This window comes from Miniopterus schreibersii (assembly GCF_964146895.1).
Source record: "Miniopterus schreibersii genome assembly, chromosome: 13".
NCBI lineage: Eukaryota > Metazoa > Chordata > Mammalia > Chiroptera > Miniopteridae > Miniopterus > Miniopterus schreibersii.
In genome coordinates this window covers 38,987,417-39,015,252 of record NC_138113.1, presented here as the reverse complement: position 1 = coordinate 39,015,252, position 27,836 = coordinate 38,987,417, and the positions used below count along the sequence as shown (strand labels likewise).

Here is a 27,836-nt window from a genome sequence, read left to right as displayed (position 1 = left end):
CTCTGGGAATTCAGAAACCATATCTTGTTTGCTACTGTATCCCAGGACTGAGCAAAGACTTGGCACTTACTAGCTAACCCCTCAGGAAATGTTTATTGAATGAAGAAATGAATATTGACCTTGAAGCTTTGGAATCCTAGTTTTTCTTCTTGTTAAAGCCAAGGGCCAAATTGAGAAATTTAGAGGCCTGCACTATAGAATGATTATGATGTCCCTCATATTTCAGACCCCAGTATATATTACAAGAACAGTATTAAAATAAGTATAAGGAAATCCAGCAAAGTATAAAGAAAATCCAGCAAAATTCTGGTTTTTACCATGGTTACTACTTGGATAAATACTAAATAATTTAAAACATTTGTTGTATTGTCTCTGCTTTGCTAGTTCCCTAAACACATGCTCTTGGATAATCCTTCCCAGAACCAGTCCCTCCGTCACCTTGGACTTCACTTTCCTCAACACCATCTGCTGAAGCTGCCAGCTAGCCCCTTTTACCCTGCAGTGGTGGCTGGCCCCTGAGACCCCAGCCTGGGTTAATGCCCTGGGTTCCCTAGGAGCTTGCCAAGAAAAACAAGTAGAACATGAACACTGTTAAGGAGAACTCACATGCTGACTTGTGATTTATAGTCAGCATAGCACATTGTGCTACTTAGGCCATTTTAGTCATAATAATCTGCTTCCAGATCCTGTATGTGGAAAGCCCAGAAATTTTCTTGTAGTCCTCCTTCCTGGATTACTGAGAAAAGTGAAGATGCAGGTTCACTCTGCCTCCTGTATTAACCTGGGCCTTGCTGGGACCATTCATAGAAGTAAGATGTGATTCTGGAACTAGAGCCCAGGCTTCCTACAGGCTGTTCAAGGCTATGACCATAGTCAAATCCTGTTGCTGCTTGATTCCAAGGAGTTTAAAATAGTGTTGGAAACCTCATAGGAAAAAAAGCACTGCCTTAACTTCTTGGCTAAGGAAGTGGTGTTTGCTGGCCAGAGTAGAAGGGATAGCCAAGGCTCCCAAGATCTATTCTGGACCTGTTGATTTGAGGTGTGATGTTCAGCATTTCTAGATGATGTCCTGTAGCTCTGATGGTTTCTCATGTCAGCATAGAGTGATATGGCTGGGTTTTCAGGAAAAGAAACCAATATATTGGTCCCCTGTCCTCTAAGAGAGCCTCACCATTAGATGTCCTAACTTTCATTTGAATTTCCAGGCTCTTTTAAATATGGAACCTCTCCTCCTACCCACGCACACAGTTAATATAGGAACCCAGCAATATTATCCACATTTTGCTTGAACTTATTTCATCAGAATTGCTTTTCTTTTAGCAGCGTGATTAGATCAGCTCTTCAAAGGGATGAGAACTTTGATAGGGTTTAGGAAAGGAAGGAAAGGTTTGTGTGGGGCACATACTTTGGCCTTGGACAGCCAGGGAGTAACATGGAGGCACCAGGTACATGATGTGCTGGATGAGGAAGAACAAACTCACATCCCTGGAGAGCCAGGAATTTAATTAGATGCTTTTCATGTATTTTCTTATTTAGTTACCATAATGCAAACCAATAAATTATCATTTTTGCACATGGGCAGCTGAAAGTCATAGAAGTTTACGTAACTTGCCCAAGGTCAGACAGTGAATAAAAAAGGCTGTGCTAGGATTGATTTCTCCTCAGGTCTGTCCAATTCCAAAGCCCATGCTGTTTTCACAGAGCTCTTCTATCTTTGACAAGATTTAGTAAAATAGGGTGAGCAAAAAAAGAAAAGATGGGGAAATGCCCTCTTTCTCTGCCTCACAGTTTTGCTTGTTGAGACCTGTTTAGCCAGAGCATCCTGTTACTTGAATACTAGGTTCTATATAAAGAGATGCTACAACAACATATGTGGGAAAGATACCAATTGACTGTAAGGGAGGATTTAAAAAAGTCATTGTTTTTTACCTCTAGATCTCATTGCAGTGTAACCCACAAGTGTCAAAACACCATTGGTAACACTGGTTTAGTGCTTAAGTGGCCCTGTCCTATCCAAATAAAGTCTGTTGATCTATCCCAAGGAGTAAGCCATGATGGGGGCAGAGGTGAGGGTGTGGTGTGCCCTTGCTGCATGTACTGGAGCTGGTGGCACCTGTTACGTGACTATTGCAGTGAATTATTACTGAGTAAACAAGAGGTGCCTCTCTTTTGCCTTTCTAAGGAAGACCAGATGGCAGTGGGTGTTGGCCAAGATCCAGGGGAGCCTGGCCTCTGGGCTGGCAGAGTAGACAGCTTGAGAGTGTCAGGTGATGGAATAAGAAGAGACGGGGCTGGTTTATCAACTGATAAAATCTTAGGGATACCCAGAATGTGTCCTGCCCCTCAAAGAGTTGCCTCAGCTATTTGCTATTGCTTGGAGTTCCACAGTGAAAATTTCCCCCCTAGATTTAATTCTTTGAGATCCTACTAAAAATGAGGAGACTCCAGGAAGGGGTTTGATTTTGAAGCACCTTGGTCATGTAAGTGGAAGTGTGATTCAGTTTATGAGATTAATTTCTGAGAACTAGACTAAGGTAAGGGACACAGAGGAGAGGACACTAGTCACAGGGATAGGAGGGAGACCACTGAGTTGGAGACAAATGCTCTGAAAAGAGAAGTCATGTCCCTAAAGAAACATTTGGGCCTGGCCGGGCGTGGCTCAGCGGTTAAGCATCGACCTAGGATCCAGGCGATCAGGGTTCGATTCCCGGTTAGGGCACATGCCTGGGTTGTGGGCTGCAGCTGATCAATGACTCTCTTATCATTGATGTTTCTATCTCTCTCTCTCTCCCTCTCCTTTCCTCTCTCTGAAATCAATAAAGATATATTAAAAAAAAAAAAGAAACATTTGGTTTCCTTCACAGTTTTGTCTTGAGAGAAAACTAGCAGCTGAGGGTAGCAGGGATAGAGGCTCTTGACTCCAGAAAGGGGATGTGGAACAGAGATACACATGCTAGGTATGCAAGCACAGTATTGTCTGGAGAGCAGCTGACAGGCACAATGTAACAAGGAGTGCAGGACCTTTGGGTCTGTGGTTTGCTGTTACGTCCTCAGACAAGACTGTCACAGATCTTAGGAAGCGTGAGGGAGCTTCACAGAAATGATGTAAAATGATGGCGCAAAAGATGCCGCTGATGACAACATGGGCAGGGCACTTCCTCAGTGACCACTGGTCACAGACAGCTTCTGGTCTTGATTTCCCAATGAGCTGTGCTGATATAGGGCTTTATGGGAAGGCGAAATAAGCCATGGCAAAAGCAATGACAAAGCATTTGGGTGTCCATGCAAAGGTGCAGTTTCCCCTTGTTCACTAACTTTATGGAGCCAAAATAGGTAGTCCAGAGGCTGCCAGCATAGTACCTATGATTCAGATTTACAACTTTCTGGTCTGAATTCCTCCAAAGTGAGAGCCTTCCTAGTTGACTATTCATCTTTCATTTACTAGTGTCCTCAAACTGCCTTTGTGACCTGAATTTTCACATCTTTTCCTCCCCCAGGGGGTCTTTGACAGAGGTAACCAAACTTTGCCTTTCTCAGTTCCTCATGGGTTGGGTTCATGGATGTCCTTCCCTCTCAGGCTTTGACTTCACTCTGTCCACATTCTTCCCCTGTCCAGAGCATTTTCTTTTGATCAGACTTTTGGCTTCATTCAGGCCCCTGGAGTTCTTACTCATTTCTTCCGGCATATTTTCCTAGAGGACTGTCTGTCCTAGGAATGGTCTTTACCTCTCACCTCCTGAAGTTTGACAGGGTTTGGACCTCCTTTCTTACTGGAATCAGCACAACTCTGTGGAGATTTCTGGAGGTACCACACCCCATCTTTTCTCCCAACCACCGTAGCCCAAACAAGGTCTCGTGATGTAGCTGGATCTGCTGATCACCAAGATTTTGCAGCCAATACCCTCAGCAGGGAGGGACTCCTGGGCATGCGTACTGTGCCCTGAGTAGCAATCTCTGCATCCCTTCCATATAACCTATATTTTGGCTTTTTACTAAGAGGTCCAATTGCCCTGCCTGAACCCTCTCACCCTGTCCAGGACTGCAGCCCTGTTGTCAGCCCCTTACCAGGGGCAGTGGCTTTTGCTTTCCAGCCTCTCTTAGGCCAGGTCCCTTCACTGATACTAGAGCCTTTTCTTCCATCTATGCTTTGGTAGGTAGAGTCCCACTCATGCACTGATCTTCCAGTGTTGACCACCCTGAATTCTGCCTGCTACTTTTTGGCTAATTGGATGTCATGCTGATTTGTCCAGCCATACTTCTGGAACAAGGGTCTTAGCTTAGGCCCCTGTCCTGAATTTCATGCCAGCTCTCCAGCTGCCTCTGCCTCTGCCTCAAGAAGAGCTTTTAATATGCATTTATAAAGCTCCAAAGGGAGGTAAAGGACGTAACATTTTCCAAACTTAGAGAGCCACCCCTGGCCAGTGTGACTCGGTTGAGCATCCTTCCATGCACTGAGAGGTTGCCAGTTCCATTCCCAGTGAGGGCACATGCCAGGGTTGTGGGCTCGATCCCCAGTAGGGGGCGTGCAGGAGGCATCCGGTTGATGTTTCTCCCTCTTCCTTCCTCTCTCTCTAAAATCAATAAAAAAATTTAATTAGAGAAACATTTTCTTTCCTGAAGGAATATTTATTAAAATCTCACAGAATATGGAGTTTGGTGGAACACAGTTTTGGAAAGTATGAGGCTTTATCCCAAAGGAATGGATGGCTAATGGAGGAATTCCAGGTGAAAATAATATGACTATCAGTGAAAAAAGTTCTTTGGGGTAGGAAATTTCTCATTGTGCTCTTCTTTGAACAAATGCCCACTGAACTACCTATTTACCAGTCTCTGCTGGAGTTGCACCATGTGTTTGACTGCTTACTGTGTGCATGAGGCCAGTTCTGACCTGGAGTGGAGCTCTAAGGTGGGGAGGAAGTAGATATTCTACATTCTCCCACATTTGGGTCTTCTTCTCCTTCCTCCAGTTGAAACAGGAAGTGGCGAATGAGGTGATGAGACTATGGCCTCAGACATCATTAGCTTCTGGATCCAAGGAAGGGGAGCTTCTCTGAGGCTTTCCCCATGTTTGACCTCTTCCAGGATGTCTCTAGCGCTCCTCCTACTCTGGTACTGTTTATCTCAGCATCTGTCTCAAGTCTCACTGCTAGTTCAGGATTTTGACTACATCAGTGCCAAGTGGGATGGAGCTCATTCTTAGGGAATAGGTGTGACTTTCTATATTTTCTACTTTCCCTATGAAATCCCTGTTTTATAGCTCATGGGAAGTCCAGACTATAATAATTTTTTCAGTCCTTCAGTGGAGATAAACCCATGTTCTGTGGGCAGGGTGATCTTGCAGGTGGAGAGCCATTTAAATCTGGTAGGATGGGTAACCAAGTGTCAGGAGCCCTGGCTGGCATAGGTGGTAACCAAAGAGGAAGCCAGTTACTTCCTCTGTGTGTCATTCCTAACCAGGACAGATGTAAAAGACTACTTGAAGCAGAGAGAAATCTCTTATACTCTGGATTAAGAAATTACTAATCAGAGACCCTGCTGTATATGTCTTTACTGTCATGAGTGAGATCTTTGGTCAGCCAATCTTAATTCAGTGGACTGAGCTAAGCATAAAACAAACTAGATAGGCTCAGCTTTTAGGTATCCCCTTAGGTATGATGTTTGAACATCCAACAAGTAGCATCCTCTACCCTTAAGACCCACCCTAGGAGCCTTGGCTTATGGCACTTGTCCATTTCTGCCCCTTCCTCTGAAAGACCACGGTTTTAACTGTGAAGATCAGGGAGTGAGGTAACTTACAGGACGGTAGAAAGAGGGCTTGAAATGGGCATTTAAAGATCTTAAATAGAGTCAGTCAGTTATTTGGTTAGTGTGTAGGTATTTATAAGTATTAGTTGGCCTATAACTGCAAAAGCCTTGTTTTCTCCTACTAGTCTCTCCCTGACAGGCTCCCTACATAAAGACATTCATAAGATTCTGTTCTTAGCTCTCTTCTCTCCTCCCTCTACTATCCCTGGGTGATGTCCATGTATGCTTATGGTTTTAGCTACCACTGATAAGTCAGATACTCTCAAATCTCTGTCTCCAGCTTAAATTTCTCTTCTGAGTTCCTGAATCACAATGGCCAAGCACTATTGACATTATAACCTGGATCACTCTTTGGCATTTTAAACTCAACATATCCCAAGCCAAATTATATTCTTTTTTAAAAAATATGTTTTTATTGATTTTAGAGAGAGGAACAGAGAGGGGGAGAGAGATACAAATATCAATGATGAGTCATTGATCAGCTGCCTTCTGCACGCCCCCTACTGGGGATCGAGCCAGCAACCTGGGCATGTGCCCTGATGAGGAATCAAATCATGACCTCATGGTTCATAGGTCGACACTTAACCACTGAGCCATACCGGCTGGGCCCAAATTACATTCCTTATCAACCCATCCTCTTCTCCCTATTTCCTGATTCCTTCGTATTCCTATTCCTCCTCCTTTGTTCCTTGACTTAGGAGCATCACCATCCAGGGTTATTAGTAAACTTGTTTCTTTTTCTTTTTAAATTTTTTTTTCTTCGTTTTTTATTTTTTTAAAAAAATATATCTTTATTGACTTCAGAGAGAGGAAAGGAGAGGGAGAGAGAAGAGAGAGAAACATCAATGATGAGAGAGTCATTGATCGAGCCCGCAACCTGGGCATGTGCCCCGACCGGGAATCGAACCCCGATCACCTGGATCTTAGGTCGACGCTCAACCACTGAGCCACGCCCGGCCGGGCTGTCTTCGTTTTTTAAAGCTGGGGGCAGTGAAACAAGGAAGGGCTTAGGGTGAAAGAAGCAACAGGAGAAAGTCTAGGTAAGGCTGCTTTGGCTCATTAGAAAGTCAGAGAAAAGGGGCCTTGGACACAGGTTCAGGGGGTTAGCGTGGGACGAGCTGCCGCTGCCCATTGGTCCGCTGGTTGCATTGAGTTTAGAGTTTAGGGGATGCACACCTGTGGAAGAAGAAGAGGAGGAAGGGAAAGGTTCAAGTGTGTTCCCGGGAGGGAGAGCATGCCAGTAAATGTGTTTCTGTATTACTGTCTTATACTATTCCCCCACTATAAAATTAATAGGTTCTGAGTATAATGCAAGATGTTTAGAATATGGGTGGGTGATTTCCTCCCTCCCTCCCTCCCTCCCTCCCTCCCTCCCTCCCTCCCTCCCTCCCTCCCTCCCTCCCTCCCTCCCTCCCTCCCTCCCTCCCTCCCTCCCTCCCTCCCTCCCTCCCTCCCGGTTCTTGTCTGCAAGGCATCTATAGTTGGATTCAACAAAGAAGTTAACAGATAGAAAAGACACACATAAAGAACAATTAAAGGTTACCCGAGGTTAAGATTCTAAGTAAAATGGAAGTTCTGCAAAGGAAACATCTGAGGGCTAAAACTTTGGGAGTAAGCATCATGGAAGAGGTGAGAGTTGAAAGAACAGCCTAGGTGGGGTAGGGATCAGAAGACCCCTTGAAAGCATTCACAGTGGAGAAGGGATGGGCCATATGATCCTCAGCTTTTTTCTTGTACAAGCAGAGAAATTGTCACCTTCCCCACTGGCTGTTACTGTAAGTCACCTCTGAACCTCATTCAGTTTGGTTCCTTTTAAAAGGTTCTGAATGAGGCAGAAACCCTACAACAAAGAGAGGGTAAATAATCTATCACTTTAAGGAAGTAATTAGCTGAAAGTCATCTAGCACAAAATACCCCCACCTACTAAAATATTCACAAAGATCTTTTACAGGGATCTTCTCCTTAAATTATCATTAAGGGTATTAAAGATAACGCTAAGCACCATTAGGTCTGCCTAAGCAGAAGCTCCAGCATTAAAACAGACTGCCAACGTGTCAATGGAGAGCTACCTACAAATCAAACTGGCAGCATTTGTCCCATATGCCAGTGGAGTAGCAGATGAGAAAAAAATAAATAAATAGTTCTGACGATTGAATATCCTAGTGTAACTCATAACTTAGCTAAAAGTAGCCTTTCCCTTAGAATGTTGGCTCAATGTGTCTTTCTACGACTTGTAGAAAGTATGATTCCTTAACCCAGATTTCTTCAAATTCCCCGAATCTCATGTATTTGTTCAAGGTCACTCTTTTGAGCTCTTGCTTCTGCTAACTTATTTCGGATTATAAATGGTCTTGCTGTCTTAAGCATGCTGTACCTATTTTCATCCACACTGACTGGGATATAGAACTCATTTCCAAGCTAAAGACTTTATGTGTGTAACAGACCTTATTAAAGGTTTGGAGCAGTGGAGAGTATTTTACATAGCAAAGTGAGCAACTTGAATTCAAATACTGGCTATTCCTGTCCCTTAAAGTACTTTTACCTACCTTGCCATTAGGTATTCATCACTATTCATACCACCCAGGTATATGGCCTTAGTTTCTTATAATCTTATCTTTCTCTCCTCTGCAAACCTTCTTTCCTCTATCGTCACTAAGTATTCCAAATACTTAGTGACTCTAGTATGCAAAGCAAGTGAACTCTAACTTTCCCTCCCTAACTCACCCCTCTATATGTCCCAAGCCCACTGAAGGGCTCTGCTGAATAAAAAGCTCATCCACTTCTTTAGCCACACAAAGGATTTGTGGAACCTCTGATGTGTTCTTTTACATTATTTTGCCTCTTTTGAAAGCATTTCCTGTTTTAGGTAGCATTTACTTCTTCTTAACCCCAGGAATGGTTTTGCTTTGAAGAATCAGTGGAGGGAAGGTATGAAGATATTCCAGGCAAGGGCAACAATGTGAATATAGGAGAACCTACATGGAACTATTGTGGTCAATGAAAAAACTAGTCCAACTGGGAAGAATTCATATGGGGGAGCCAAGCTTAGAATAGACTAGAAAGCCCAGAAACAGACCTGGGTTTCAGTGGGAAAGGATAGTGTTTAGGACAAATGTCTAACCATTACAAAATGTTTTCCTGTCACTTTCTAGCAAAATAACTTCTACGTGGGTTAAAGGTTTTTACATAAAAACTAAAGTAATAAATATACTAGAAAATAGTTTCTTCATCAGGCACCAAAGGCAGAAACTATAAAGGAAAAAGTGTGATAGATTATCTAAAAAAAAAAATTTATGTCACCGTAAGCAAAATAAAAAGCAGATGACAAACTGGTTACAGGGAATTTTCTTTTTAAAAAAATTGATTTCAGAGAAGGGAAAGGAGAGAGAAACAGATTTGTTGTTCCACTTATTTATGCATTCATTGGTTGCTCTTTGTATGTGCCCTGACCAGGGATCAAACCCATAACCTTGGCATATTGGGAGGATGCTCTAACCAACTAAGCTACCCAGCCAGGGCACAGAGTTTTCAACATGTCTCTGAGGTCCACAAGCTGCTAACATAGTAAGAAAAAAGCAAAAACACAAAAAAGAAAATAGGCCAAAGTCAAAGAAGAATAAATACAAATGACCAATAAAGCATGTAGAAAAGGGCTGTTTCACTTATAATCCAGAAAAGGCAAACAGAAATGAGATATGTTTCAACTGTTAGATTGACACATATTAAACAAAATATTTATTGCTGCTGAGGGCTTGAGGAAATGAATTCATACTGTGTTGCTAGTGGTATAAATTAATGCAGTCTCTCTGAAGTTCAGTTTGGCAGTATGTATCAAATTTATTTATTTATTTTTATTTTTTTTTATATATCTTTATTGATTTCAGAAAGAGGACAGAAGGGGAGAGAGAGAGATAGAAACAGCAATGATGAGAGAGTCATTGATCGAGCCCGCAACCCGGGCATGTGCCCTGACCGGGAATCAAACCCTGATCGCCTGGGTTGACGCTCAACTGCTGAGCCACGCCCGACCGGGCTGTATCACATTTAAAGTGCACATACTCTTAAACCAGCAATTTGACATTTATCCCAAGGGCAAGTGTACAGAGATATATGAATGAGGATATTTGTTACTGTATGTTACTGTAGAGTTTCTAAAACAACCAAAATGGCCATTGATAGGGTCAAATAAATTATGGTATGTCTATACAATGATAAATGAAATAGATCTATAATTATTGATACAGAAAGATGGCTACAATATATTCATGAAAAATATATAGCATATGAACCTGTTTCAGTTTAAATAAATATTTATTTAAAAATTCATGCAACATATTGTTAACAGAAATTTTCTGATTCAGAAAAAAAAGGCTGCTTGAAAAAATAAGAAATAGATTCTGACTTGAGGATGGTGGTGGGTGGGCTAAAACCAGGCAGTTATTTTACCTTGATAATGAATGGTGGTGATAAAAACAATGTTCAGGAAAGGTTTTATTGTGTGAATGTATGAAATGAATGAAGTGAAAAATGCGATTAGAGAAATTAGGACATAATAGTGGCAGGCCTGGAATAATGTGTAAACTGGGCTAGGCAGTGGGATTATAAGGCCAAGGACCAATCTTAGGGATGTTCCATGATGGAAGGAAGCACTGATTTGGTGCTCTGTCAGGAAGAAGATAAAGAAGAAAGAGTAGCAAGTCACTGACTTATAATGTCAAGGTGTCTGTCTGCCCTGTGCAGCTGGAAAATTACTTGTCATGACGAAATGGTAAGTGGAAAGGAGAACCACTCTTCTAGAAGGGGGAGAAAGTTTATTTCTTTGAGTTGAATTTGAAGGGCCAGAAATACATGCAAAAGGAAATGTTTTGTAGGTTGGGGATTCCTGTTTAGAGAGAAAGGTATTTCTAAACTAGAGGCAATAGATGAGAATGGGGACTGTCTATATTTGACACCCTTTAGATGCTTGTGGGAGGGGTGATCACATATCTTGGTTCTCCCTTTCCTGTTGGCAGTCTTGCCAGACCCTGAGAGGAGTGTGTTGCAGTGGTCTCAATTGAAACCTGAGTAGAGAGCGTGAGGAGAGGTAGGAGTGGGCAGTAATCATAATAAAACAATAGCCACAACATTATTTAAAAGTCACTCTACCATTTACAGAGGCCATGATATGCAGCGACTTAGCTAACACAATCATGTATACTGTGTTACTATTCTTCTTCTTTTATACGGACACTGAGGCTCAGTTATGGAGTAGAATTCTAGCTCAAACTCAGGTATTCAGGGTTGAAATTTTATTTCTCAGTTCTTCACTCTCCATCTCTTAGAGATGAATTTTCCAAGGAGGGAAAGAGCAAAAGCGGCAGCCTGGAGCTGAGTGGTGGAAGGAAGAAGAGGACCAGGGAAGACACTGCGTCACTCATAGTCACTGCCTTGTCCCCTGGCCTTTGTAGGCCCCAACATTCCTCTAAACTAGAGAATGTTGGATTTCTGTTCAATTTGGGGGTGGGGGGCGAGGAGTCCTGATCTGTCCATAAGTAGCTTGTGGTATTTTGGAAGTAAGGCTGGACATTTTGGTTACAGCAGAGTTAGTGTGGTCGCTTAGTGGTTTATTGAATTCTGGCCTCATTCTTTTGAAAGTAATACAGTAAAAGCATCTTGACTTTGATCCAGGAGGGAAGGGCTTGTCTGAATTAATTATGTGAAAAAATTTTTTTCAAAGTCATTAGGTTTGTTTACTTTTGGGATCACATAGTAAATCACTTGTGTGTGTGCCAACTAGTAGAGATCCTAAGAGGACCTGCTTTAATGAGCAAAATATCTAGTTGTAAGTCACTACAGTTTTCCAACTGACAATCATACTTATGGGTTTAAATTATTTGCAAACCTATTCTGATAGCAAAATCACAAAAAGCATTTATTTCCTGTCAGAAGTTCTGAATTAACAGGGCCCACTTTAAAGAGCAATTTTTTCCCCTGAGGTATACTGAGCTGTGTGGAACAGTCTTCCCATAGCCTCACACTACAGCTTAGCTGGGTGGTTTTGAGGACAAGTCTTTCCTTTAGATTGTGTAGTGAGAAGGGAGGAAATGGAGGCACCATGGGAAGTTTCTGCTCTGTGAGCTGGTGACTCCACAGAGAAGGGACGTTTCCAAAACCAGTAAGCTGGTGTCAGTTGAGTCCCACTCACATGATCTTTCCTTCTAATAAGATCAGGCTTCTGAGAAGGTCCCTAGAGAAAGTAAGGAGGCCTCTAGAGGCACGAGATTTCCTATTGGCATCCTGGATCTTACCCAGAGAGGGGAGCTAATTTCCAAGTCCTCTGGAGGAGGCTTTCCACGACCCTTCCTCCTTACTGCTTGGACTCTAAATCAGGAGCCTCTCTGGCTTCTTGCTAGCTTTTGCTTACCCATCCTGGCCCAGCCCTTTGGTTGTGTGCCATTGGTGATTTTTAGCCCTGCTAGAAATTACACCCTTTGCAAGGGTAAAGCAAATTGGGAGTTTCTGGATCTGGCTCCAGAGGGACTGGGGCTGTCACCTGGCCCTGTGTTTCCTGGTGTGCATTCCCTGCCACCTTTTTACTCTTAGCACAATGCTCCAAGCCCGTAATTCTGCCTGGGTAAGGGTTAAGGACTTCTTGAGGGGGACTGTGGGAACAGGAATGTCAATGCTTTGGAAGAAGCTCCTGGCACTAGTCTCCATGTCCTGCTTGAGGAGAATTATTGGTCTCATATAGATGATCTAGCAATTATATTGGGGATGGTAGGGGGACATGGACATTCTTCATATCACAAAAGGATTTGCCACTGGGTTTTTTTAAGCATTGAACCTGCTTTTCAAATAAAATTTTATTTTCATGCTGTAAGTAATGTGCAATTCACATCAGAAAAAACTTATGAGACTTTCTAGGCAGACATCTTGTATTAGAAAAGAGTAAAGTTCTGGAGGGTCCAGCAAGGACAAAGCCATGCCTGTACTGAGGAGCTGACACTCAAATTATCGGAGAGGAAATGAAGCAGAGGGGACAGAGGGGAGCAGACAGTGTATGAGAGGAAGTCTCAGTGCCTCCTGGAAGAGCATTTCTTGGGGTATTTTTCAGGTAAGGAAGGGGACAAATGCATTCCTTTCCCCCAGTGCCCTTCTAATATCCTTTAGATTGGTCAGTTTCTGCCTCACTGACTTTTTTTTTTAATCCTCATGCAAGGATATGTTCACTTATTTATTTTTAAAAATATATTGATTCCAAAGAGGGGACGGGAGAGGGAGAGAGAGAGATAGAAACATCAATGATTGGCTGCCTCCTGCACACCCCTGACTGGGGATTGAGCCTGCAACCTGGGCACGTGCCCTGACGGGAAACTGAACCGTGATCTCCTGGATCCCAGGTCGCTGCTCAACAGCTGAGCCAGGCTGGATGGGCTGAGGTTTTGAATTGTACAGTGTCAGGCTGGGCCATTGCTAATCCTCTGTGAGAGACTGAGGGAAACTTTGTAAAGCTTTCTTGCTTAAAACTTTAGGAGTCGATGGATCCTTGAGCCTTTCTATTTCTGTGGGGTCTGGAATTTATTTTCCCTCCAGCCATGGTGACAGCAAATAATGCCCTAAACCCACTTAGTTGGAAAGAGTCTGGAAATACTCAGATTATTGTTTATAAAGATGTTTTTGGATTTTCAGTGGTTCAGGATTCCTTTGACAATGTTAGTACATGACTCTAAACATTTAAGAAAGGAACCTCCAAATAGCTGAAAACAAACAAGCAAACAAAATCTTCAGAATTCTTTTTGCCCCTCCTTAACTTGATCCATTTACACTATTACCCTGGCTGTAAAACCAGATGTGAGCAGCTCAGAAAATGATGGCCTGATCAGCCATTCCCCATAGAAACCTAAGCAAGGTTGTGTGACCCCCAGAAGCAGCTGTGTGGTTCAGAGCACAGGGTGCACTATTCCCGTGGCAGTACTTTCTAAATTGTTTGTGATAGGTTTTGCCACATGAAAATGAGAAACTTTTGTTTAGCTAAAGTCATCCCAGCAGGCTGGAAGAAAACTTTTGCAATATGTGTAAAAGACAGTAGATTAATATCTATAATTTATAAAGGGTTCCTATAAATCAATAAGGAAAAGACAACAAACCTGGTAGAAGAAAATGAGCGAGTACAAATGGGCAGAGCAAATTGGAATTTCACCTAAAGAAATGCTTATCCTTGAGCACAGAGTTCTCTGAACAAAAATGTTCATTGCTTTGCTAAATATCCCTGAGTAGGAGACTGTGAAATACTATGTGGCCATGAAAACATGAAGCAGGTTTCTGTATCATTGAAAAAAGCAAGTACAGAGCAAAATGAATAGACTTCCCATTTATTTTTTAAACACATTCCTATTTATTTGATTTGCAATGTATTCATTCTGTTATAAATTTTATTAGAGGGTTCATTTAGGTTAAAAATATTTAAGGCTAATTATGATACTAAAATGAAAAGTCAACTTATGTCTTTTGTTTATGTAAGGTAAAAGCTTTATTATCCATCCTCACCCTCTTTCTTTATTTGTTTAATCAGGTATTATAAATCTTAACCTCTGAGAAGAATTTAGAGATCTTTCACTCCCCGTCACTCCCCAGACGCTGAAAGGACTCCGGAGGCAGGCTACTGGGCCATGGTGCCTGCTGTTGCACTTTTTGGTGGAATTCAAAGCTCAGAATTCTTCTTTCCTTGGATTTGTTCCTTTTCATTGTTATTTACAGCCTTGCAGAGTTTCTTTGCCTCCTACCTTTGATGCAGTGAGAGGGGCTGGGTCCTCTGCTTGGGAGATCTTGCTTACTCCTTCCCCTTAGGAAGGGAAAGGAAATTTACTTGAGTCGCCCAGGAGGGCAACGCTTAGAGCTGCCCTAGGCCTTAGGGGGAAATGTGCTCCTTGCCTTTGTCCTTGCCTTTGCAGAAAGCTCTCAGCCCCTTTAAGCTTTGTCTCAGGCCCCCACCAACCTAGATGAAAGGAGTCCTTGAAGCTAATGCCTTAATTTTGCTTATTTCACTGGGGTTTGAGGTTCTAGAATGCTCGCCTGGAAACAGCAGGAAGACATAAACCCCTGTGTTTTTGAAAGACAGGTAATACCTTTGGGACAGAAACATTGCTTTCCTTAATCACATTCTCAGTGTCAGTGGTGCCGAGTATGGGTGAATGTGAATCTTTTTGGACTTGTAAAACAGGCTTTTCTCTGAGCTGGACAGTTTACATTGAGTGGTGTAATACAACATACCTCGTTTTATTGTGCTTCACTTTGTTGTGCTTTGCAGATAATTTTATTTTCTTCAACATGGATGGAAGACCCTTCACCAACAAAAAGATTATGACTCGCTAAAGGCTTAGATGATGGTTAGCATTTTTTTTAAAAATATATCTTTATTTCAGAGAGAGGAAAGGAGAGAGAGAGAGAGAAACACATCATTGATGAGAGAGTCATCATTGATCAGCTCCTCCTGCACGCCCCCCACTGGGGATCCAGCCTGCAACCCTGGCATGTGCCCTGACCGGGAATCAAACCGCGATCTGGATCCTTAGGTCCATGCTCAACCCCTGAGCCATGACGGCCAGGCAGCATTTTTAGCAATAAAGTCTTTTTTTTTTAAATTGATTTCAGAGAGAGGAAGGGAGAGGGAGAGATAGAAACATGGGTAAGAAACATCAATTGGCTGCCTCCTGCACTCCCACTACTGAGGATCAAGCCTGAAAGCCAGGCATGTGCCCTGACCAGAAATAGAACCAGCGACCTCCTCATGCATGGGATGATGCTCAACAGACTGAGCCACACCAGCCAGGCAATAAAGTCTTTTTAAATTAAGGTGTGTACATTGTTGTTTTTCTATTGAGGCATAATTGACTTATAACATTATATTAGTTTCAGGTGTACAAAATAATGACTTAATATTTGTGTATGTTGCAGAACAGTCACCACAATAAGCCTAGTTAACATTTGTCACTGTACATAGTTACAAAATTTTTTTTTTCTTGTAATGAGAACTTTTTAAGGCCTGCAGTCATACCAACTTTTAAATATACAATACAGTATTATTAACTGTAGTCACCATACTGTATATCATGTCCCCATGACTTATTTATTTTATAACTGGAAGTTTGTATCTTTTGATCACCTTCATCCATTTTTCCCACTCCCTACCCCTACTTTTGGCAACCAATCTGTTCTTTGCATCTATGAGATTGGTTTTTGTTTTGTTTTTAGATTCCACATATAAGTGAAGTCATACAGCATTTTTCTTTCTCTGTCCTACTTATATCACTTAGCATAATGCCCTCGTGGTCTATCAGTGTTGTCACAATGGCACGATTTCCTTATTTTTTATGGCTGAATAATATTTCATATATATTACAATGGAATATATACATATCCCACTGTATATATATATATTCCATATGTGTGTGTGTGTGTATATATATGTATACACACACACACACACATCACATTTTCTTTATCCACTCATCAATTGATGGACACTTAGGTTGCTTCTGTCTTTTGGCTATTGTAATTAATGCTGCAGTAAACAAGGGGGTATACAGATATCTTTTCAAGTTAGTGTTTGTGCTTTCTTGGGATAAATACCCAGAAGTGGAATTGCTGGATCCATTAATTCTTTTTTTTTAATTTTTCAATTTTATTTTTCAATTACAGTTTGTATTCAGCATTATTTTGTATTAGTTTCAGGTGTACAACATAGTGGTTTGGTAATCATATACTTTACAAAGTGTTCACCCCGATATTTCAGGTATATACCTGGCACCATACATAGTTATTACAATATTATTGACTCCGTACATTGTTGTTTAGACATAATACTATTGCACACTTAATAGACTATAGTATAGTGTAAACGTAACTTTTATATGCACTATAAAACCCCAAAATTCTTGTGTCTTGCTTTACTGTGATACTCATTTTATTGTGGTAGTCTGAAACTAAACCTGCAATATCTCTGAGGCATGCTTGTAAAACTTATTTAAAACCAAAACTGACTGCAGCTAAGCTGGTTTTAAAGAGAGGTGGCATGCCCTAACTGGTTTGGCTCAGTGGTTAGAGCGTCAGCCCGTGGACTGAAGGGCCCTGGGTTCGATTCTGACCAAGGGTATGTACCTTGGTTGTAGGCTTGATCCCCTGGTCCTGGTTGGGGTGCATGCCGGAGGCAACCAGTCGATGTCTCTTTCACATCGATGTTTCTCTGTCTCTCTCCCTTCCACTCTCTCTGAAAAGCAATGGAAAAAATATGTCCTCCGGTGAGGATTAAAAATAAATAAAAAAATAAAGAGAGGTGGCATAATTCATATTTGTAGAGGAAAGAATCATTCCATTTGCTACATCACTACAGAAGAGTGGTAGTGAGAGAGTGAAATTTCAAAACTTCTCTTTGTTCCTCAGGGCTAGTCGGGTGAAACCTGGAATAGGTGGTCCCTAATGGGGGGCTGGATATCAGAGGAAGGGGGTTGGAGAGCTAAGTTACTCTGTTATAAGGGGAGCTTAGTTTTCTGAGGGAAGGAGAGACCCTTCCTAAATGTGAGAAGCTTCTGGAAGGGTGAAGGTGCCCAGCAGCTTGGAATATAAAACCCCTCTGTTTCTTCATAACTTTAGGAATGTCTGATGAACACACAATGTTTTGAGTCAGTTTCTATATGTGTATTTTCTTTTTATTTTTGGTAAAGCATGGGAAAAGGCAGCCAAGTCCCACATCTGGGACAGCTTGAGCAGAGGGAAGAGACCAGCCTTAGAAGATGAAATGTGAATGAGATCACAAGTCCAGAGCGAGCTGGAGTCAGAGCCAAAAGGGATTGTTAAGAGTTGCTGGGAATTTATAGAAATTGTGGGAGGGTCATTTGGACTTCCTATAGAATTTGGGATGGCGGATCCAGGCAGCTTCTAAAACATGCCCAAGGACAGGGTGGTTGCAGTTGACATCCAGTTGCTATAGTGCTGTGTACCTCATAGAATGTTTAAGTGACCCCCCGCCCCCTCAGGATCCTTCTTATGGAGGTCTGTTTGTTAGGTGCTTCAGGAACTCTCCTGATATTCCTCTTTCTGCCCAATGAAAGCCATTTTCAGTTCAAACTCCAGAAGGGAAGCAAAACTTTCCAACAAACGGGCTTGTCATTCCTTTCCCTCCCTATAATTTACACAGACCCTGAGGATGCTTGTCAAAGAGCCAGAGAACTGCAGCCTCCCTAGCCAGCACTGATTAGGGCACATCATTTGGGAGAGAAGGGAGGTGGGAAAAGTCTTCCACAAAGTCTAGGACTCGAAGACTGCCCTGAGCAAGTACCTAAGCAAATATTAAGACTTCAGGGAGTGCTCTAAAGCAAGAACCAAGGTCCCCAAGCAGCTGGAGGGAACTAGGACAAATCCAGCTAGCACCACACTGTCCAAGCACTCTTGCTCATTCTGAGGGAGGAAGAACCTATTGGATAGTCTTAACATCCACTGTAATTCCACAGTTTGAGGACAGTAGAGATCAGTGGGCTTTGACTGCCCAGCATGGACTCTCCCTTTGTAGGTCTGAGTTCCTTGCTTTTCCTTTGGGGAACCACCTCCTTCCCCATTTTCAGATTGGATTCAAGTCATCTCTTGGCTCTAGATGGAGGAGACATCACTATGACAATCAGAGAACAGCAGTTGGCATGGGCATGGTCTCAAATCCAGACCAATCAGGACTCTGGACTTTTGTTGGAACTATTAAGAGATAAATTCTCATTTCTTTTCCAACTGGGTTGCCATCCCTGTAGCATGTACATAACTCTGAGGCTGCTGGTGACCGACTTGCCACCCCAAGGGGTGTGCTGAAGCGAACACATGAAAGCTGAGCTGTGAGATGGAAAGAGATGGGGACTAGATGACATCTTTTGAGCACCTGGACCTAACCATGCCTTAAGTTAGTCTAACTCTGGGCATTTCATTTTACTTGGGCCTGGGCTTTCCCTTTTGTTTTCTCTTTTGAAACTTTGATTTAGATTTTTGTAACTTTCTTTCTTCCCCTCCCTCCCTCCCTCCCTCCCTCCCTCCCTCCCTCCCTCCCTCCCTCCCTCCCTCCCTCCCTCCCTCCCTTCTTTCTCTCTCTCTCTTCCCTCCCTCCCTCCCTCCCTCCCTCCCTTCCTTCCTTCCTTCCTTCCTTCCTTCCTTCCTTCCTTCCTTCCTTCCTTCCTTCCTCCCTCCCTCCCTCCCTCCCTCCCTCCCTCCCTCCCTCCCTCCCTCCCTCCCTCCCTCCCTTTTTCTTTCTTCTCTCTCTTTTGAAAGTTTGATTTCCATTTTTGTAACCTGCAGCCAGTAGAGTCTTAATTTATGTTATGAACTGTATATAGCTCTCATTATATATTGTGGTTTAGCCTTTCTCAACAGATCCTTTTGTCTTAAAGTGCTGAATTGTCAGGTTGCTATATGAATCAAATGAGACCAAATCAAATGAGACCAAATAAAGAACCTAGCATTATCCTTTGTACATAGAAAAAAACACCCCACAGTAAATATAAACTGTAGGGAGCAAGGAAAGAGGGAGGGTGGGGAAGTGAAAGAAGATGGGGTGCTGAATTAAAAGAACCCTGAAGTCCCTAGGTTAACTTAGGAATTCTTAGACCCTATCAGGCCCCCTTTTCTACATGTCCCTAGCTCCCTATGTTTTTCGCTTGTAATCCTTCGTATGGTTTATAATGATCTGTGTATGTAATATTTTGATTGTCTCCCTCACTAACCTGGCAGTTTCAGTAGGGCAGTGATTTTGCTTACTGTTATATCCCCTGAAACAAGTCCAGTGTGTGGCATTCAGCAAACAGTTATTGAATGAGTCATCACATGTTGGACTCACCCTCCTTGATTATTGGGGGTAGGATTGTGGAAGAATTGGCAAAGTCAGGGAAAGCCATTTCTGTCACCTCTGTATCTCCTACACTAACCAAACCTCCAGTACATATGCAGAGAATTTTGTCTTAATGAGATAATTTCAGTTTGGTTGTGAAACCCTTTACAAAACCTATAGTTCTTATATTTTTATTGTAACATTTTATTGAAGAATTAAATAGTGTGGTGGAAAGCCCTGTAGAGGGGTGGGTCAGGTCTCTGTGGTAAACAAGCAGTCTTCCTTGCTCCTCGTGTTTATAAAATCATCTGTTTAACTGTGATAGTTTCTTTTCACTCAAGCTTGTTTAGGAATGTGTTGGAGGCTATAGGAAAGAATAGAAAATTGGTGAGGGAAAGGTCCTGGATGCTGTAGCCTTTACTCTCAAGCAAGAAATGAAAACAGTGAAAGGTAGCTCCTGGGAGCAGGTGGTAACCTGAAGCTAACTCCTTGAGCACCTGGGTCTGGGTCCAGAGAAAACTCCCAGTGCACCATCGCACCCCCTGCCTTGCCATACAAAGCCTCCTCCCAGCTGAGGCTGCAGCTCATCCCTTCCCCCAGCCTGCTTTCCCTGATGTGGGGAGAGTGTTTCCCAGGGCCCTGTGACTTCCACTGGCAAGTGACGATTACAGGCGGTTTACCAGTCAGTAAAACTGCCAAAGGCTTTGTGCTGTAATAATCCTTTTCCTGTTTAAAACTCTGGGGATTTTCTACTGTTGCCAGCAGTTTTTCAAGTCAGCAATTACAGTATAGATTATGTAATCACTGGGTATTAAAAATAGAAAAGACCAGAGTTTGCATCTATTTTAACCAAATCAAAACAGAGCAAAGGGAGGGGAAAGGAGGAGAGGGAGAGAAGAAAGATTACGTGAAAAGAAGCAGTGAGATTGCATCATGTGACTGGACAATCCAGCACACAATTTACTCAGCCGGCTTTCTGCCATTCTTGGCCCAAGGGGCTGCACTCCCTTCCTCCAGGGAGGGGACCCTGAGGAGAATTGTAAGGACTCAATATCCTCTTGGATATTCCTCAGCTCAGCCTTGAGGTGTTTGCCTGCCTCTGACAATCAAAATGACTAAGGGGGGAGGGGATTGAATTTGACCTGCTGCCTCACCCCTCTAAGTCCAGGACTCCAGTGTCTTAATTTCCATGGCCTTGGAGCTCAGCTTGTTTCTTTTGTTGCAGAAGTAGAGTTGGGGTGGTTTGTGGGGGTGTCTCTAGCATCCCAAATCTCTATCAGTCCCTTGCCAAAGCCACCCCAAATAAATATTCAGTATAATTAAAAACTGTATCACTATGAAAACAGCTTTAATATAGATACTTCCAGCCCTCCCACTTTCTCACCCCTGCCCTCTTCCCACTGGATTGTCACCTCTAAGTTCCTCATTCCAGCGTTTCCACTGGTTTGTTTTTGTGTGACTTCTCACTAATCCCCTACTCCCACCCTGAATTAAATAATCTTTGTGTTTTTTTAGAGACCTACTGAGTAATTTTAAGGACCCTCTAGTGCTGAAATTTTGTGTCAGGTGGGTCTGGAATAGGAGTGGTATTTTTGGAAGGAGGATTTCTTACTTTATTTTATTTTTATTTTATTCTATTGTTTTTTAGAGAGAGGAAGAGTGAGAGAAAGGGGGGGGCAGCAGGGAAGAGAGAAACATTGATTGGCTGCCTCCTGAACATGCCCAACCAGGGACTGAACCGGTAACCTAGGCATGTGCCTGATGGGAAATTCAACTTGCCACCCTTTGGTGTATGGGAACAGGATGACGCTCCAACCAACTGAGCCACACTGACCAGGGCTTGGAAGGAAGATTTCTAAGGGCCTGACAGATGACATCAAAGTACACAGGCTTCCTACTATGTCACCCGACTTTCCCTTTACTGGATACAGAGGCTCCCACAGAGGGAGGCTTTGAATTAATCACTTATAGCCCTGAGTCTGTGTGCTAAAAGCACCCTACTTTGTAGGTCTCAGATGGCAGGGAATGGTGAGTACTTCAAAGAAGCTGTTTCCAAATGGGTTCACTGGAGTTAGGGAGAGAGCCCTGAAAGACCTAGAGCATCAACACAGTCAGTTGCAGGCAATATTAGAAAGTTGTCTCCTCATTATTACTTCCATGCACTCCCACATCTACCCCATCACAGTTCATTCTCAACCTTCATCTGTTACTGGGGTGAAAAAGAGTGACAGCAGCTTAGAATAATACTGGTCTGAGTTCTATCCAGCCTGACCCAGCACTGCCCAAACTAGTGCAAAAGTTCAGTGAATGGAAGACAGCTCTAATTTGGGGATTTTAGGCATCATTTCACTAGATGGGGGGAATCTAGGGACCTTCCTTAGGGCCTTTAATTCATCATATCAGCCTGGACTGGGAAGTGCCCATGTCGTGGCACCTCTTTCTTATTCTTGGAGGTTTTTAGTTCTCTGATGCTGGATTTCTATACACATTCTCACCAGAACCTGATTTTGGTAAGGACTACCAAACATCTGGTATGGGTTAGATTTTAAGCCTTCCAACCTACTGTGTCCATTAATGCACTTGACAAATGTCCTGGCCTTGGGTGTGGTCAATGCAGTATCAGGTTTTTGTTATCTGGACCAGCTGGACACTTCAGACCAGGTAGTCAGCAGAAGTTGGAGGTCACAGTGAGTATCTGCTCTCTACATCCCATCCCCCTGAGGCTTTGGGCAAGGTAAGGAGCCTGCTGAAGTACTTGTCTTAGGGGCTGCTAGGGGCAAGAGTCAATCCAGGACTAAAATCATTAGTAAGGTCCACAAAAGAAACTTTTTACCTAAACTCAACTCTCTTGTGGCCTCCTTCCCACTCATCCCCCCCCCCCCCCCCGCTCCCCATGGATAAGACCATAAGGAGACATCACAGTTTGACTACAGCAATGTTGGGTACACTGGTCATCCCCATCCCTTTCCTGAAGATCATTCTATCTCTATAATTTAAAAAAATTATGGAGGGAGAGGAAACAAGGTGGTGGCGTAGTTAACAGCTGTACCCACCACCTCCCACAACCACATCAAAATTACAACTAAAATACAGAACAACCATCACCCAGAACCTCCTGAAATCTGGCTGAACAGAAGCCTTACAACCAGGGAACTGAAGAAGCACCGAGACCGGTAGGAGGGGAAGAGATGCAGGCGGTTCGGGGCTGAATCACCGAGACGAGGCCACAGGCCCACACCCGGTGCCAAGGTTAAACCCGGGAGGGAATCTCGGCAGTGGAGGTTTCCTGAAGGAGTGAGGAGTCCCAGCCTAGGGCTCCAGGGCTGGGAAGAGAAGTCCCCACAACTTTGTAAAAATCAGTGGGGACTGTCACTGAGGGACACGGAGGCTGTGGGAGTCCTAGGCAGCTCCTCTTAAAGGGCCCGCACATGGACTCAGACGCACTCCTTCTGAGCTCCAGCATTGTAAAACAGCTTGAAAGGAACCTGGGACACTTGGGGAGGAACTAACCTGCCTGAAATTGGGGCAAGAGGTGGAGGGGCAGCTTTCTCCCAGACAGAAGGGCTGACAGAGGCCAGTGCTCCTTTGGGGAGTCCTCCCCCCACACAGCCGGCAGGCAGGTGCCATATTTGATTTGCCAGCACCTGACCCACACCTTTGGCCCCGCCCCAGTGATTCCCGGAGGCCCCGCCCCTCCCTACCTGCAACCTCATCAAGGTCATTTCGAGTGGCTTTTCTGTGCAAGTGGCCTCTCGAGCCTTATGCTTAGGACTTTCCTAAAATTTCTCAAACAAGCAGCAGCATGCCCCATACATCTTGATAAGTGGGCCCAGGCGTGGCGCTAGCGGCAGCCTGTAGTGGCTCATAGCTTGGCCTCTCCTGGACACCACCAAGCCCAGCACAAGTAGCAGCCAACTAAGGTTTGTTGTGTAGCTCATGCTGGGTGACCCTGGGCAAGGCACTGGCACAGGCTGACTTTGCACCTCCGGGAGGCCCCAGAGACAGTGCATCTGGTGGTCAGACTTGACCACATTGGATCATAACCCTACCACATCCATAAGGGACACACACAAAGGGTGTACTTGGTGAACACCAAAGCTTCACTGAAGTAAATCCTGCTCCATAGGGGTGTTTCCAGCACAGCAGTTCTTTGGCTGTAGTTGCAGCTGGTCCTCACAGCCGATTGGCCTGGGGGTCAGATCCTCCCAGTGATGCCAACAGCAACCAAGGCTCAACTACAACAGGACAGTGCACACAGCCCACCCAGGGGAGCACCTAGAAGGCTCAGCTCAGGTGACTGGGGAGGCTGAGCCACTGGACCCTACAGGACACCTACTATACAAAGCCACTCTACAAATTCCAGGAGACATAGCAGCTCTACCTAAGACATAGAAACAAACACCAGGAAGCAGCCAAAATGCGGAGGCAAAGAAACATGTCACAAAGGAAAGACAGAAGAAATCTCTAGAAAAGGAACTAAATGAAATAGATCCAAGCAAGCTAACAGATACAGAGTTCAGAATTTTGTTTATAAGGATGCTCAAGCATATTATTACGAAAACAACTGAGAAAATCGATGACATAGTAAAGTACCAATTTGAAATGAAGGCTACACGAACTGATGAATAATTTACAGGGAATCAACAGTAGAGTAGAGGACGCTGAGAATCATATCAGCAATTTGGAACATGAGGAAACAAAAACCACCCAACCAGAAGAGCAAAAAGAAAAAAGAATCCAGAAATATGAAGATAGTATAAGGAGCCTCTGGGACAACTTCAAGCGGCCCAACATTTGTATTATTGGGATGCCAGAAGGAGAAGAAAGAGCAAGAAATTGAAAACCTATTTAAAAAATTAATTACAGAAAACTTCCGGGCCCGGCCAGGCGTAGCTCAGCGGTTAAGCGTCGACCTAGGATCCAGGCAATCGGGGTTCGATTCCCGGTCAGGGCACATGCCCGGGTTGCGGGCTGCAGCCAGTCAATGACTCTCTCATCATTGATGTTTCTATCTCTCTCTCCCCCTCTCCTTTCCTCTCTCTGAAATCAATAAAGATATATTTAAAAAAAAAAAAACCAACAAAAAAACTTCCCGTACCTGGGGAAAGAAATAGACTTACAAGTCCAGGAAGCATAGAGGGTCCCAAACAAGAGGAACCCAAAGAGGCCCACAGCAAGACATATCATAATTAAAATGCCAAAGGTTAAAGACAAGGAGAGAATCTTAAAAGCAGCAAGAAAAAAGCAGTAAGTTACCTACAAGTGAGCACCCGTACAACTGTCAGCTGATTTCTCAACAAACTTTGCAGGCCAGAAGGGAGTGACAAGAAATATTCAAAGTGATGAAAAACATGGAAGTGTAACCAAGATTACTCTACCCAGCAAAGCTTTCCTTTAGAATTGAAGGTCAGATAAAGAGCTTCACAGATAAGAAAAAGCTAAAGGAGTTCATCACCACCAGACCAGCACTACAGGAAATGTTGAAGGGTCTTCTTTGAGAAGAAGCTAATGAACAAAATAATCTGACAAACTAAATAGACCCAGAGACATTGATGCATACAACAGACAATCATATTTCAGAGGAAAGAGGGAAAGGGGGTGGAGGGTGGGAAGAGATTAACCAAAGAAGTTATATGCATATATGCATAACCCATGTACACGGTCAATTAACGGGGTGAAGGCCCGGGGAGGGGGTGGGAGTGAAGTGGAGGGGGTCAATTAGGAGAAAAATGGGACACCTGTAATACTTTCAACCATAAATTTAAAAAATATATATGTGTATTTTAACCACCCAACACACAACGCACGCATACATGCACACATCTTTTAGTGGTGGTGCTTCTAGTGTCTGTTGCTAGTGGTCACAAGCTGGTATGGACAGGATAACACATTTAAATAGATTTAATTTTTATTCATTTAACTGCATTGATAAATTTGAGACATATTAGTGCTTATATATGCTCCAATACCAGGATAGAGCTAGACACCACCACACCCCTCTGACCCTTTCTCTGTCCCATTCTGACATCAGACTCAGAAATGAGTTTGGGGAATGGGCCAAGATAGGGTGAATGGTTAGGCCTCAGGACTCCACCTATTTGCTGCAACCCTTCTGGCTAAAGTACCAGGTAGTGGAAGTGGGGAGAGAGTGGCACCTTATAAGACTCCAACCAAACCTCGACCTACTCTTTGTCTTCCAACAGAAGATGAGGGAGAGGAGGCAGGGAGAGGGAAGAAAAGGAGGAAGGAGAGAGGAAGAAGGAGTGAGGAGGAGAGGGAAGGAGGAAAAGAGGCAAGGGAGGAGGGGATTATAGGCTGAGCTTTGGGGCTGGGCAGAGCTAGATTGATGGGTGTCTGTTCCCATCTGGGACTGAGGCCAGGCAGAATCTCATGTCGGAGGCTAAGTCTTAGGGAAGCAGGTAGGGGTTGTCTGGGCAGCCTGGTACAGCCTGGGTGTAATCTGAGTCCATGCCGCCAGGGTTCCTAAACACGGGGCAGTGCCAGCCCTTCCTCCGTATTCTTAGCATCCTCTTTCCTTCCAATCAGACAGACAGGCCCAGGCTCCGAAGATCCATCTCTTTTGTCACAAAAGGCAACTGAGGCCCTGGCTGGTTTGGCTCAGTGGTTAGAGCATCGGCCTGCAGACTGAAGGGTCCTGGGTTCGATCCCCGGCCCCAGTTGGGGCATGCTCGGGAGGTAACCAATCAATGTGTCTCTCGCACATCAGTGTTTCTTTCTCTCTCCCTTCCACTCTCTCTGAAAAGCAGTGGGAAAGAGATCCTCAGGTGAGGATTAAAAACAAACAAAAACCCAAAAGGCAACTGAGAAATGAACTCACTAGCACTTACTTCCCTGAGCAGTTTGCACTTTGAGACCCCAGAATAGTACTTCTGCTACAACTATAGGTATTACTAAAACTATTTTTCTCTAGTCAATTTTGGTAATTTTGAATTTTTCTCAAAAATGTTAAAAAGTAAAAAAGGTTTAAAAATCATTAGCATAAAAATTTTAAAGTTTTTATTTTTATATCTCTACTGTATTTTATTCATATTCCCTCTTTCATTCCCAGTATTGCTTATTTAATGCTTCAAGCCTTTTTTCAGGATTAGTTTTGTTGGAGGTTGATTTTCTTTTCTAAGAACCAGCTTTTGTGTATTCATCTCTATTGTTTCTTTGTATTGTTTTGTTAACTTTTAATCACTTTAAAACTAGTTTTGTAACTGAAAGATAATACAAAGGGTCACTTTCTCTTACAAACTATTATAAAAGACCAGTTACCGAAAAGGATGGACAAAGGATTAAAAAAATGAAATCTGTGTGGCTTATAAACATAAGGGAGACCTTACTTGCAAATAAAATAATGCATCTTTAATGGTGGACCTCTAGGCTTGAGTGGGGAAGAGAGGCATCTTAGCCAGGTACCCAGTGGAAGGAACCCTGAATTACAACCTCAGGCTGCTGATCCCAATCTGATTTTTATTTACTGGTATTAGGCAAGGCACAAACCTGTTTCCTCCCCAGTAAATCGTGACTGATAAAAAACGACTCCATCTGCCTTATTTCACAGGCTGTTGTGTCAAATTAGATACGGAATGTGAAGAAGATGAGACCTGAACACCCATTCATCCTCTGCCTCCAGTCTTTCTTCTCCCACAGGTGGCAGTAGAGGGGATTGTGGATGAACCCAGCCTTGCCTGGCAGGTCCGCTTACTGGGTCTTTGCCCTTAAATTAGGAACATTATTTTGAAGGGAAGCAAAGGGTCTTTTGTTTCTTTAGTTTGCTGTGCTTGCTGTCTTTCTCCTCTTAAGCTATGTTTTTTAAAATTTTGTTTTTAGGTTTTATGATTCTGTATTCTCTGAAGAAGCTAGTGGGAGGGGTAGGTGTGCTGGAAACGAGCCCTAAGACCTGGGAGACAGGAATAGGTGGTTTGTAACAGCAGTTATCTAATTTTTGGTCTTGCGCCCTTTTATACTCTTAAAAATTACTGGCGACTGCCCAGGTGGCGTGGCTCAGTGGTTGAGTGTCTACTCATGAACTAGGAGATTGCAGTTCAATTCCTGGTCAGGGCACACGCCTGGATTTCGGACTTGACCCCTAGTAGGGAGCATGCAGAAGGCAGCCAATCAATGACTATCATCATTGATGTTTCTGTCTCACTCTTCCTCTCCCATCCTCTCTCTGAAATCAATAAAA

At 43.4% G+C, this 27,836-nt stretch overlaps 1 protein-coding gene across 6 annotated transcripts in view; it reads left to right on the top strand.

The window, feature by feature from the left end:
• The window catches only part of ASPRV1 (aspartic peptidase retroviral like 1), a 136,188-nt gene that overhangs the window by 29,101 nt on the left and 79,251 nt on the right, over positions 1–27,836 (top strand). The window lies entirely within an intron of this gene.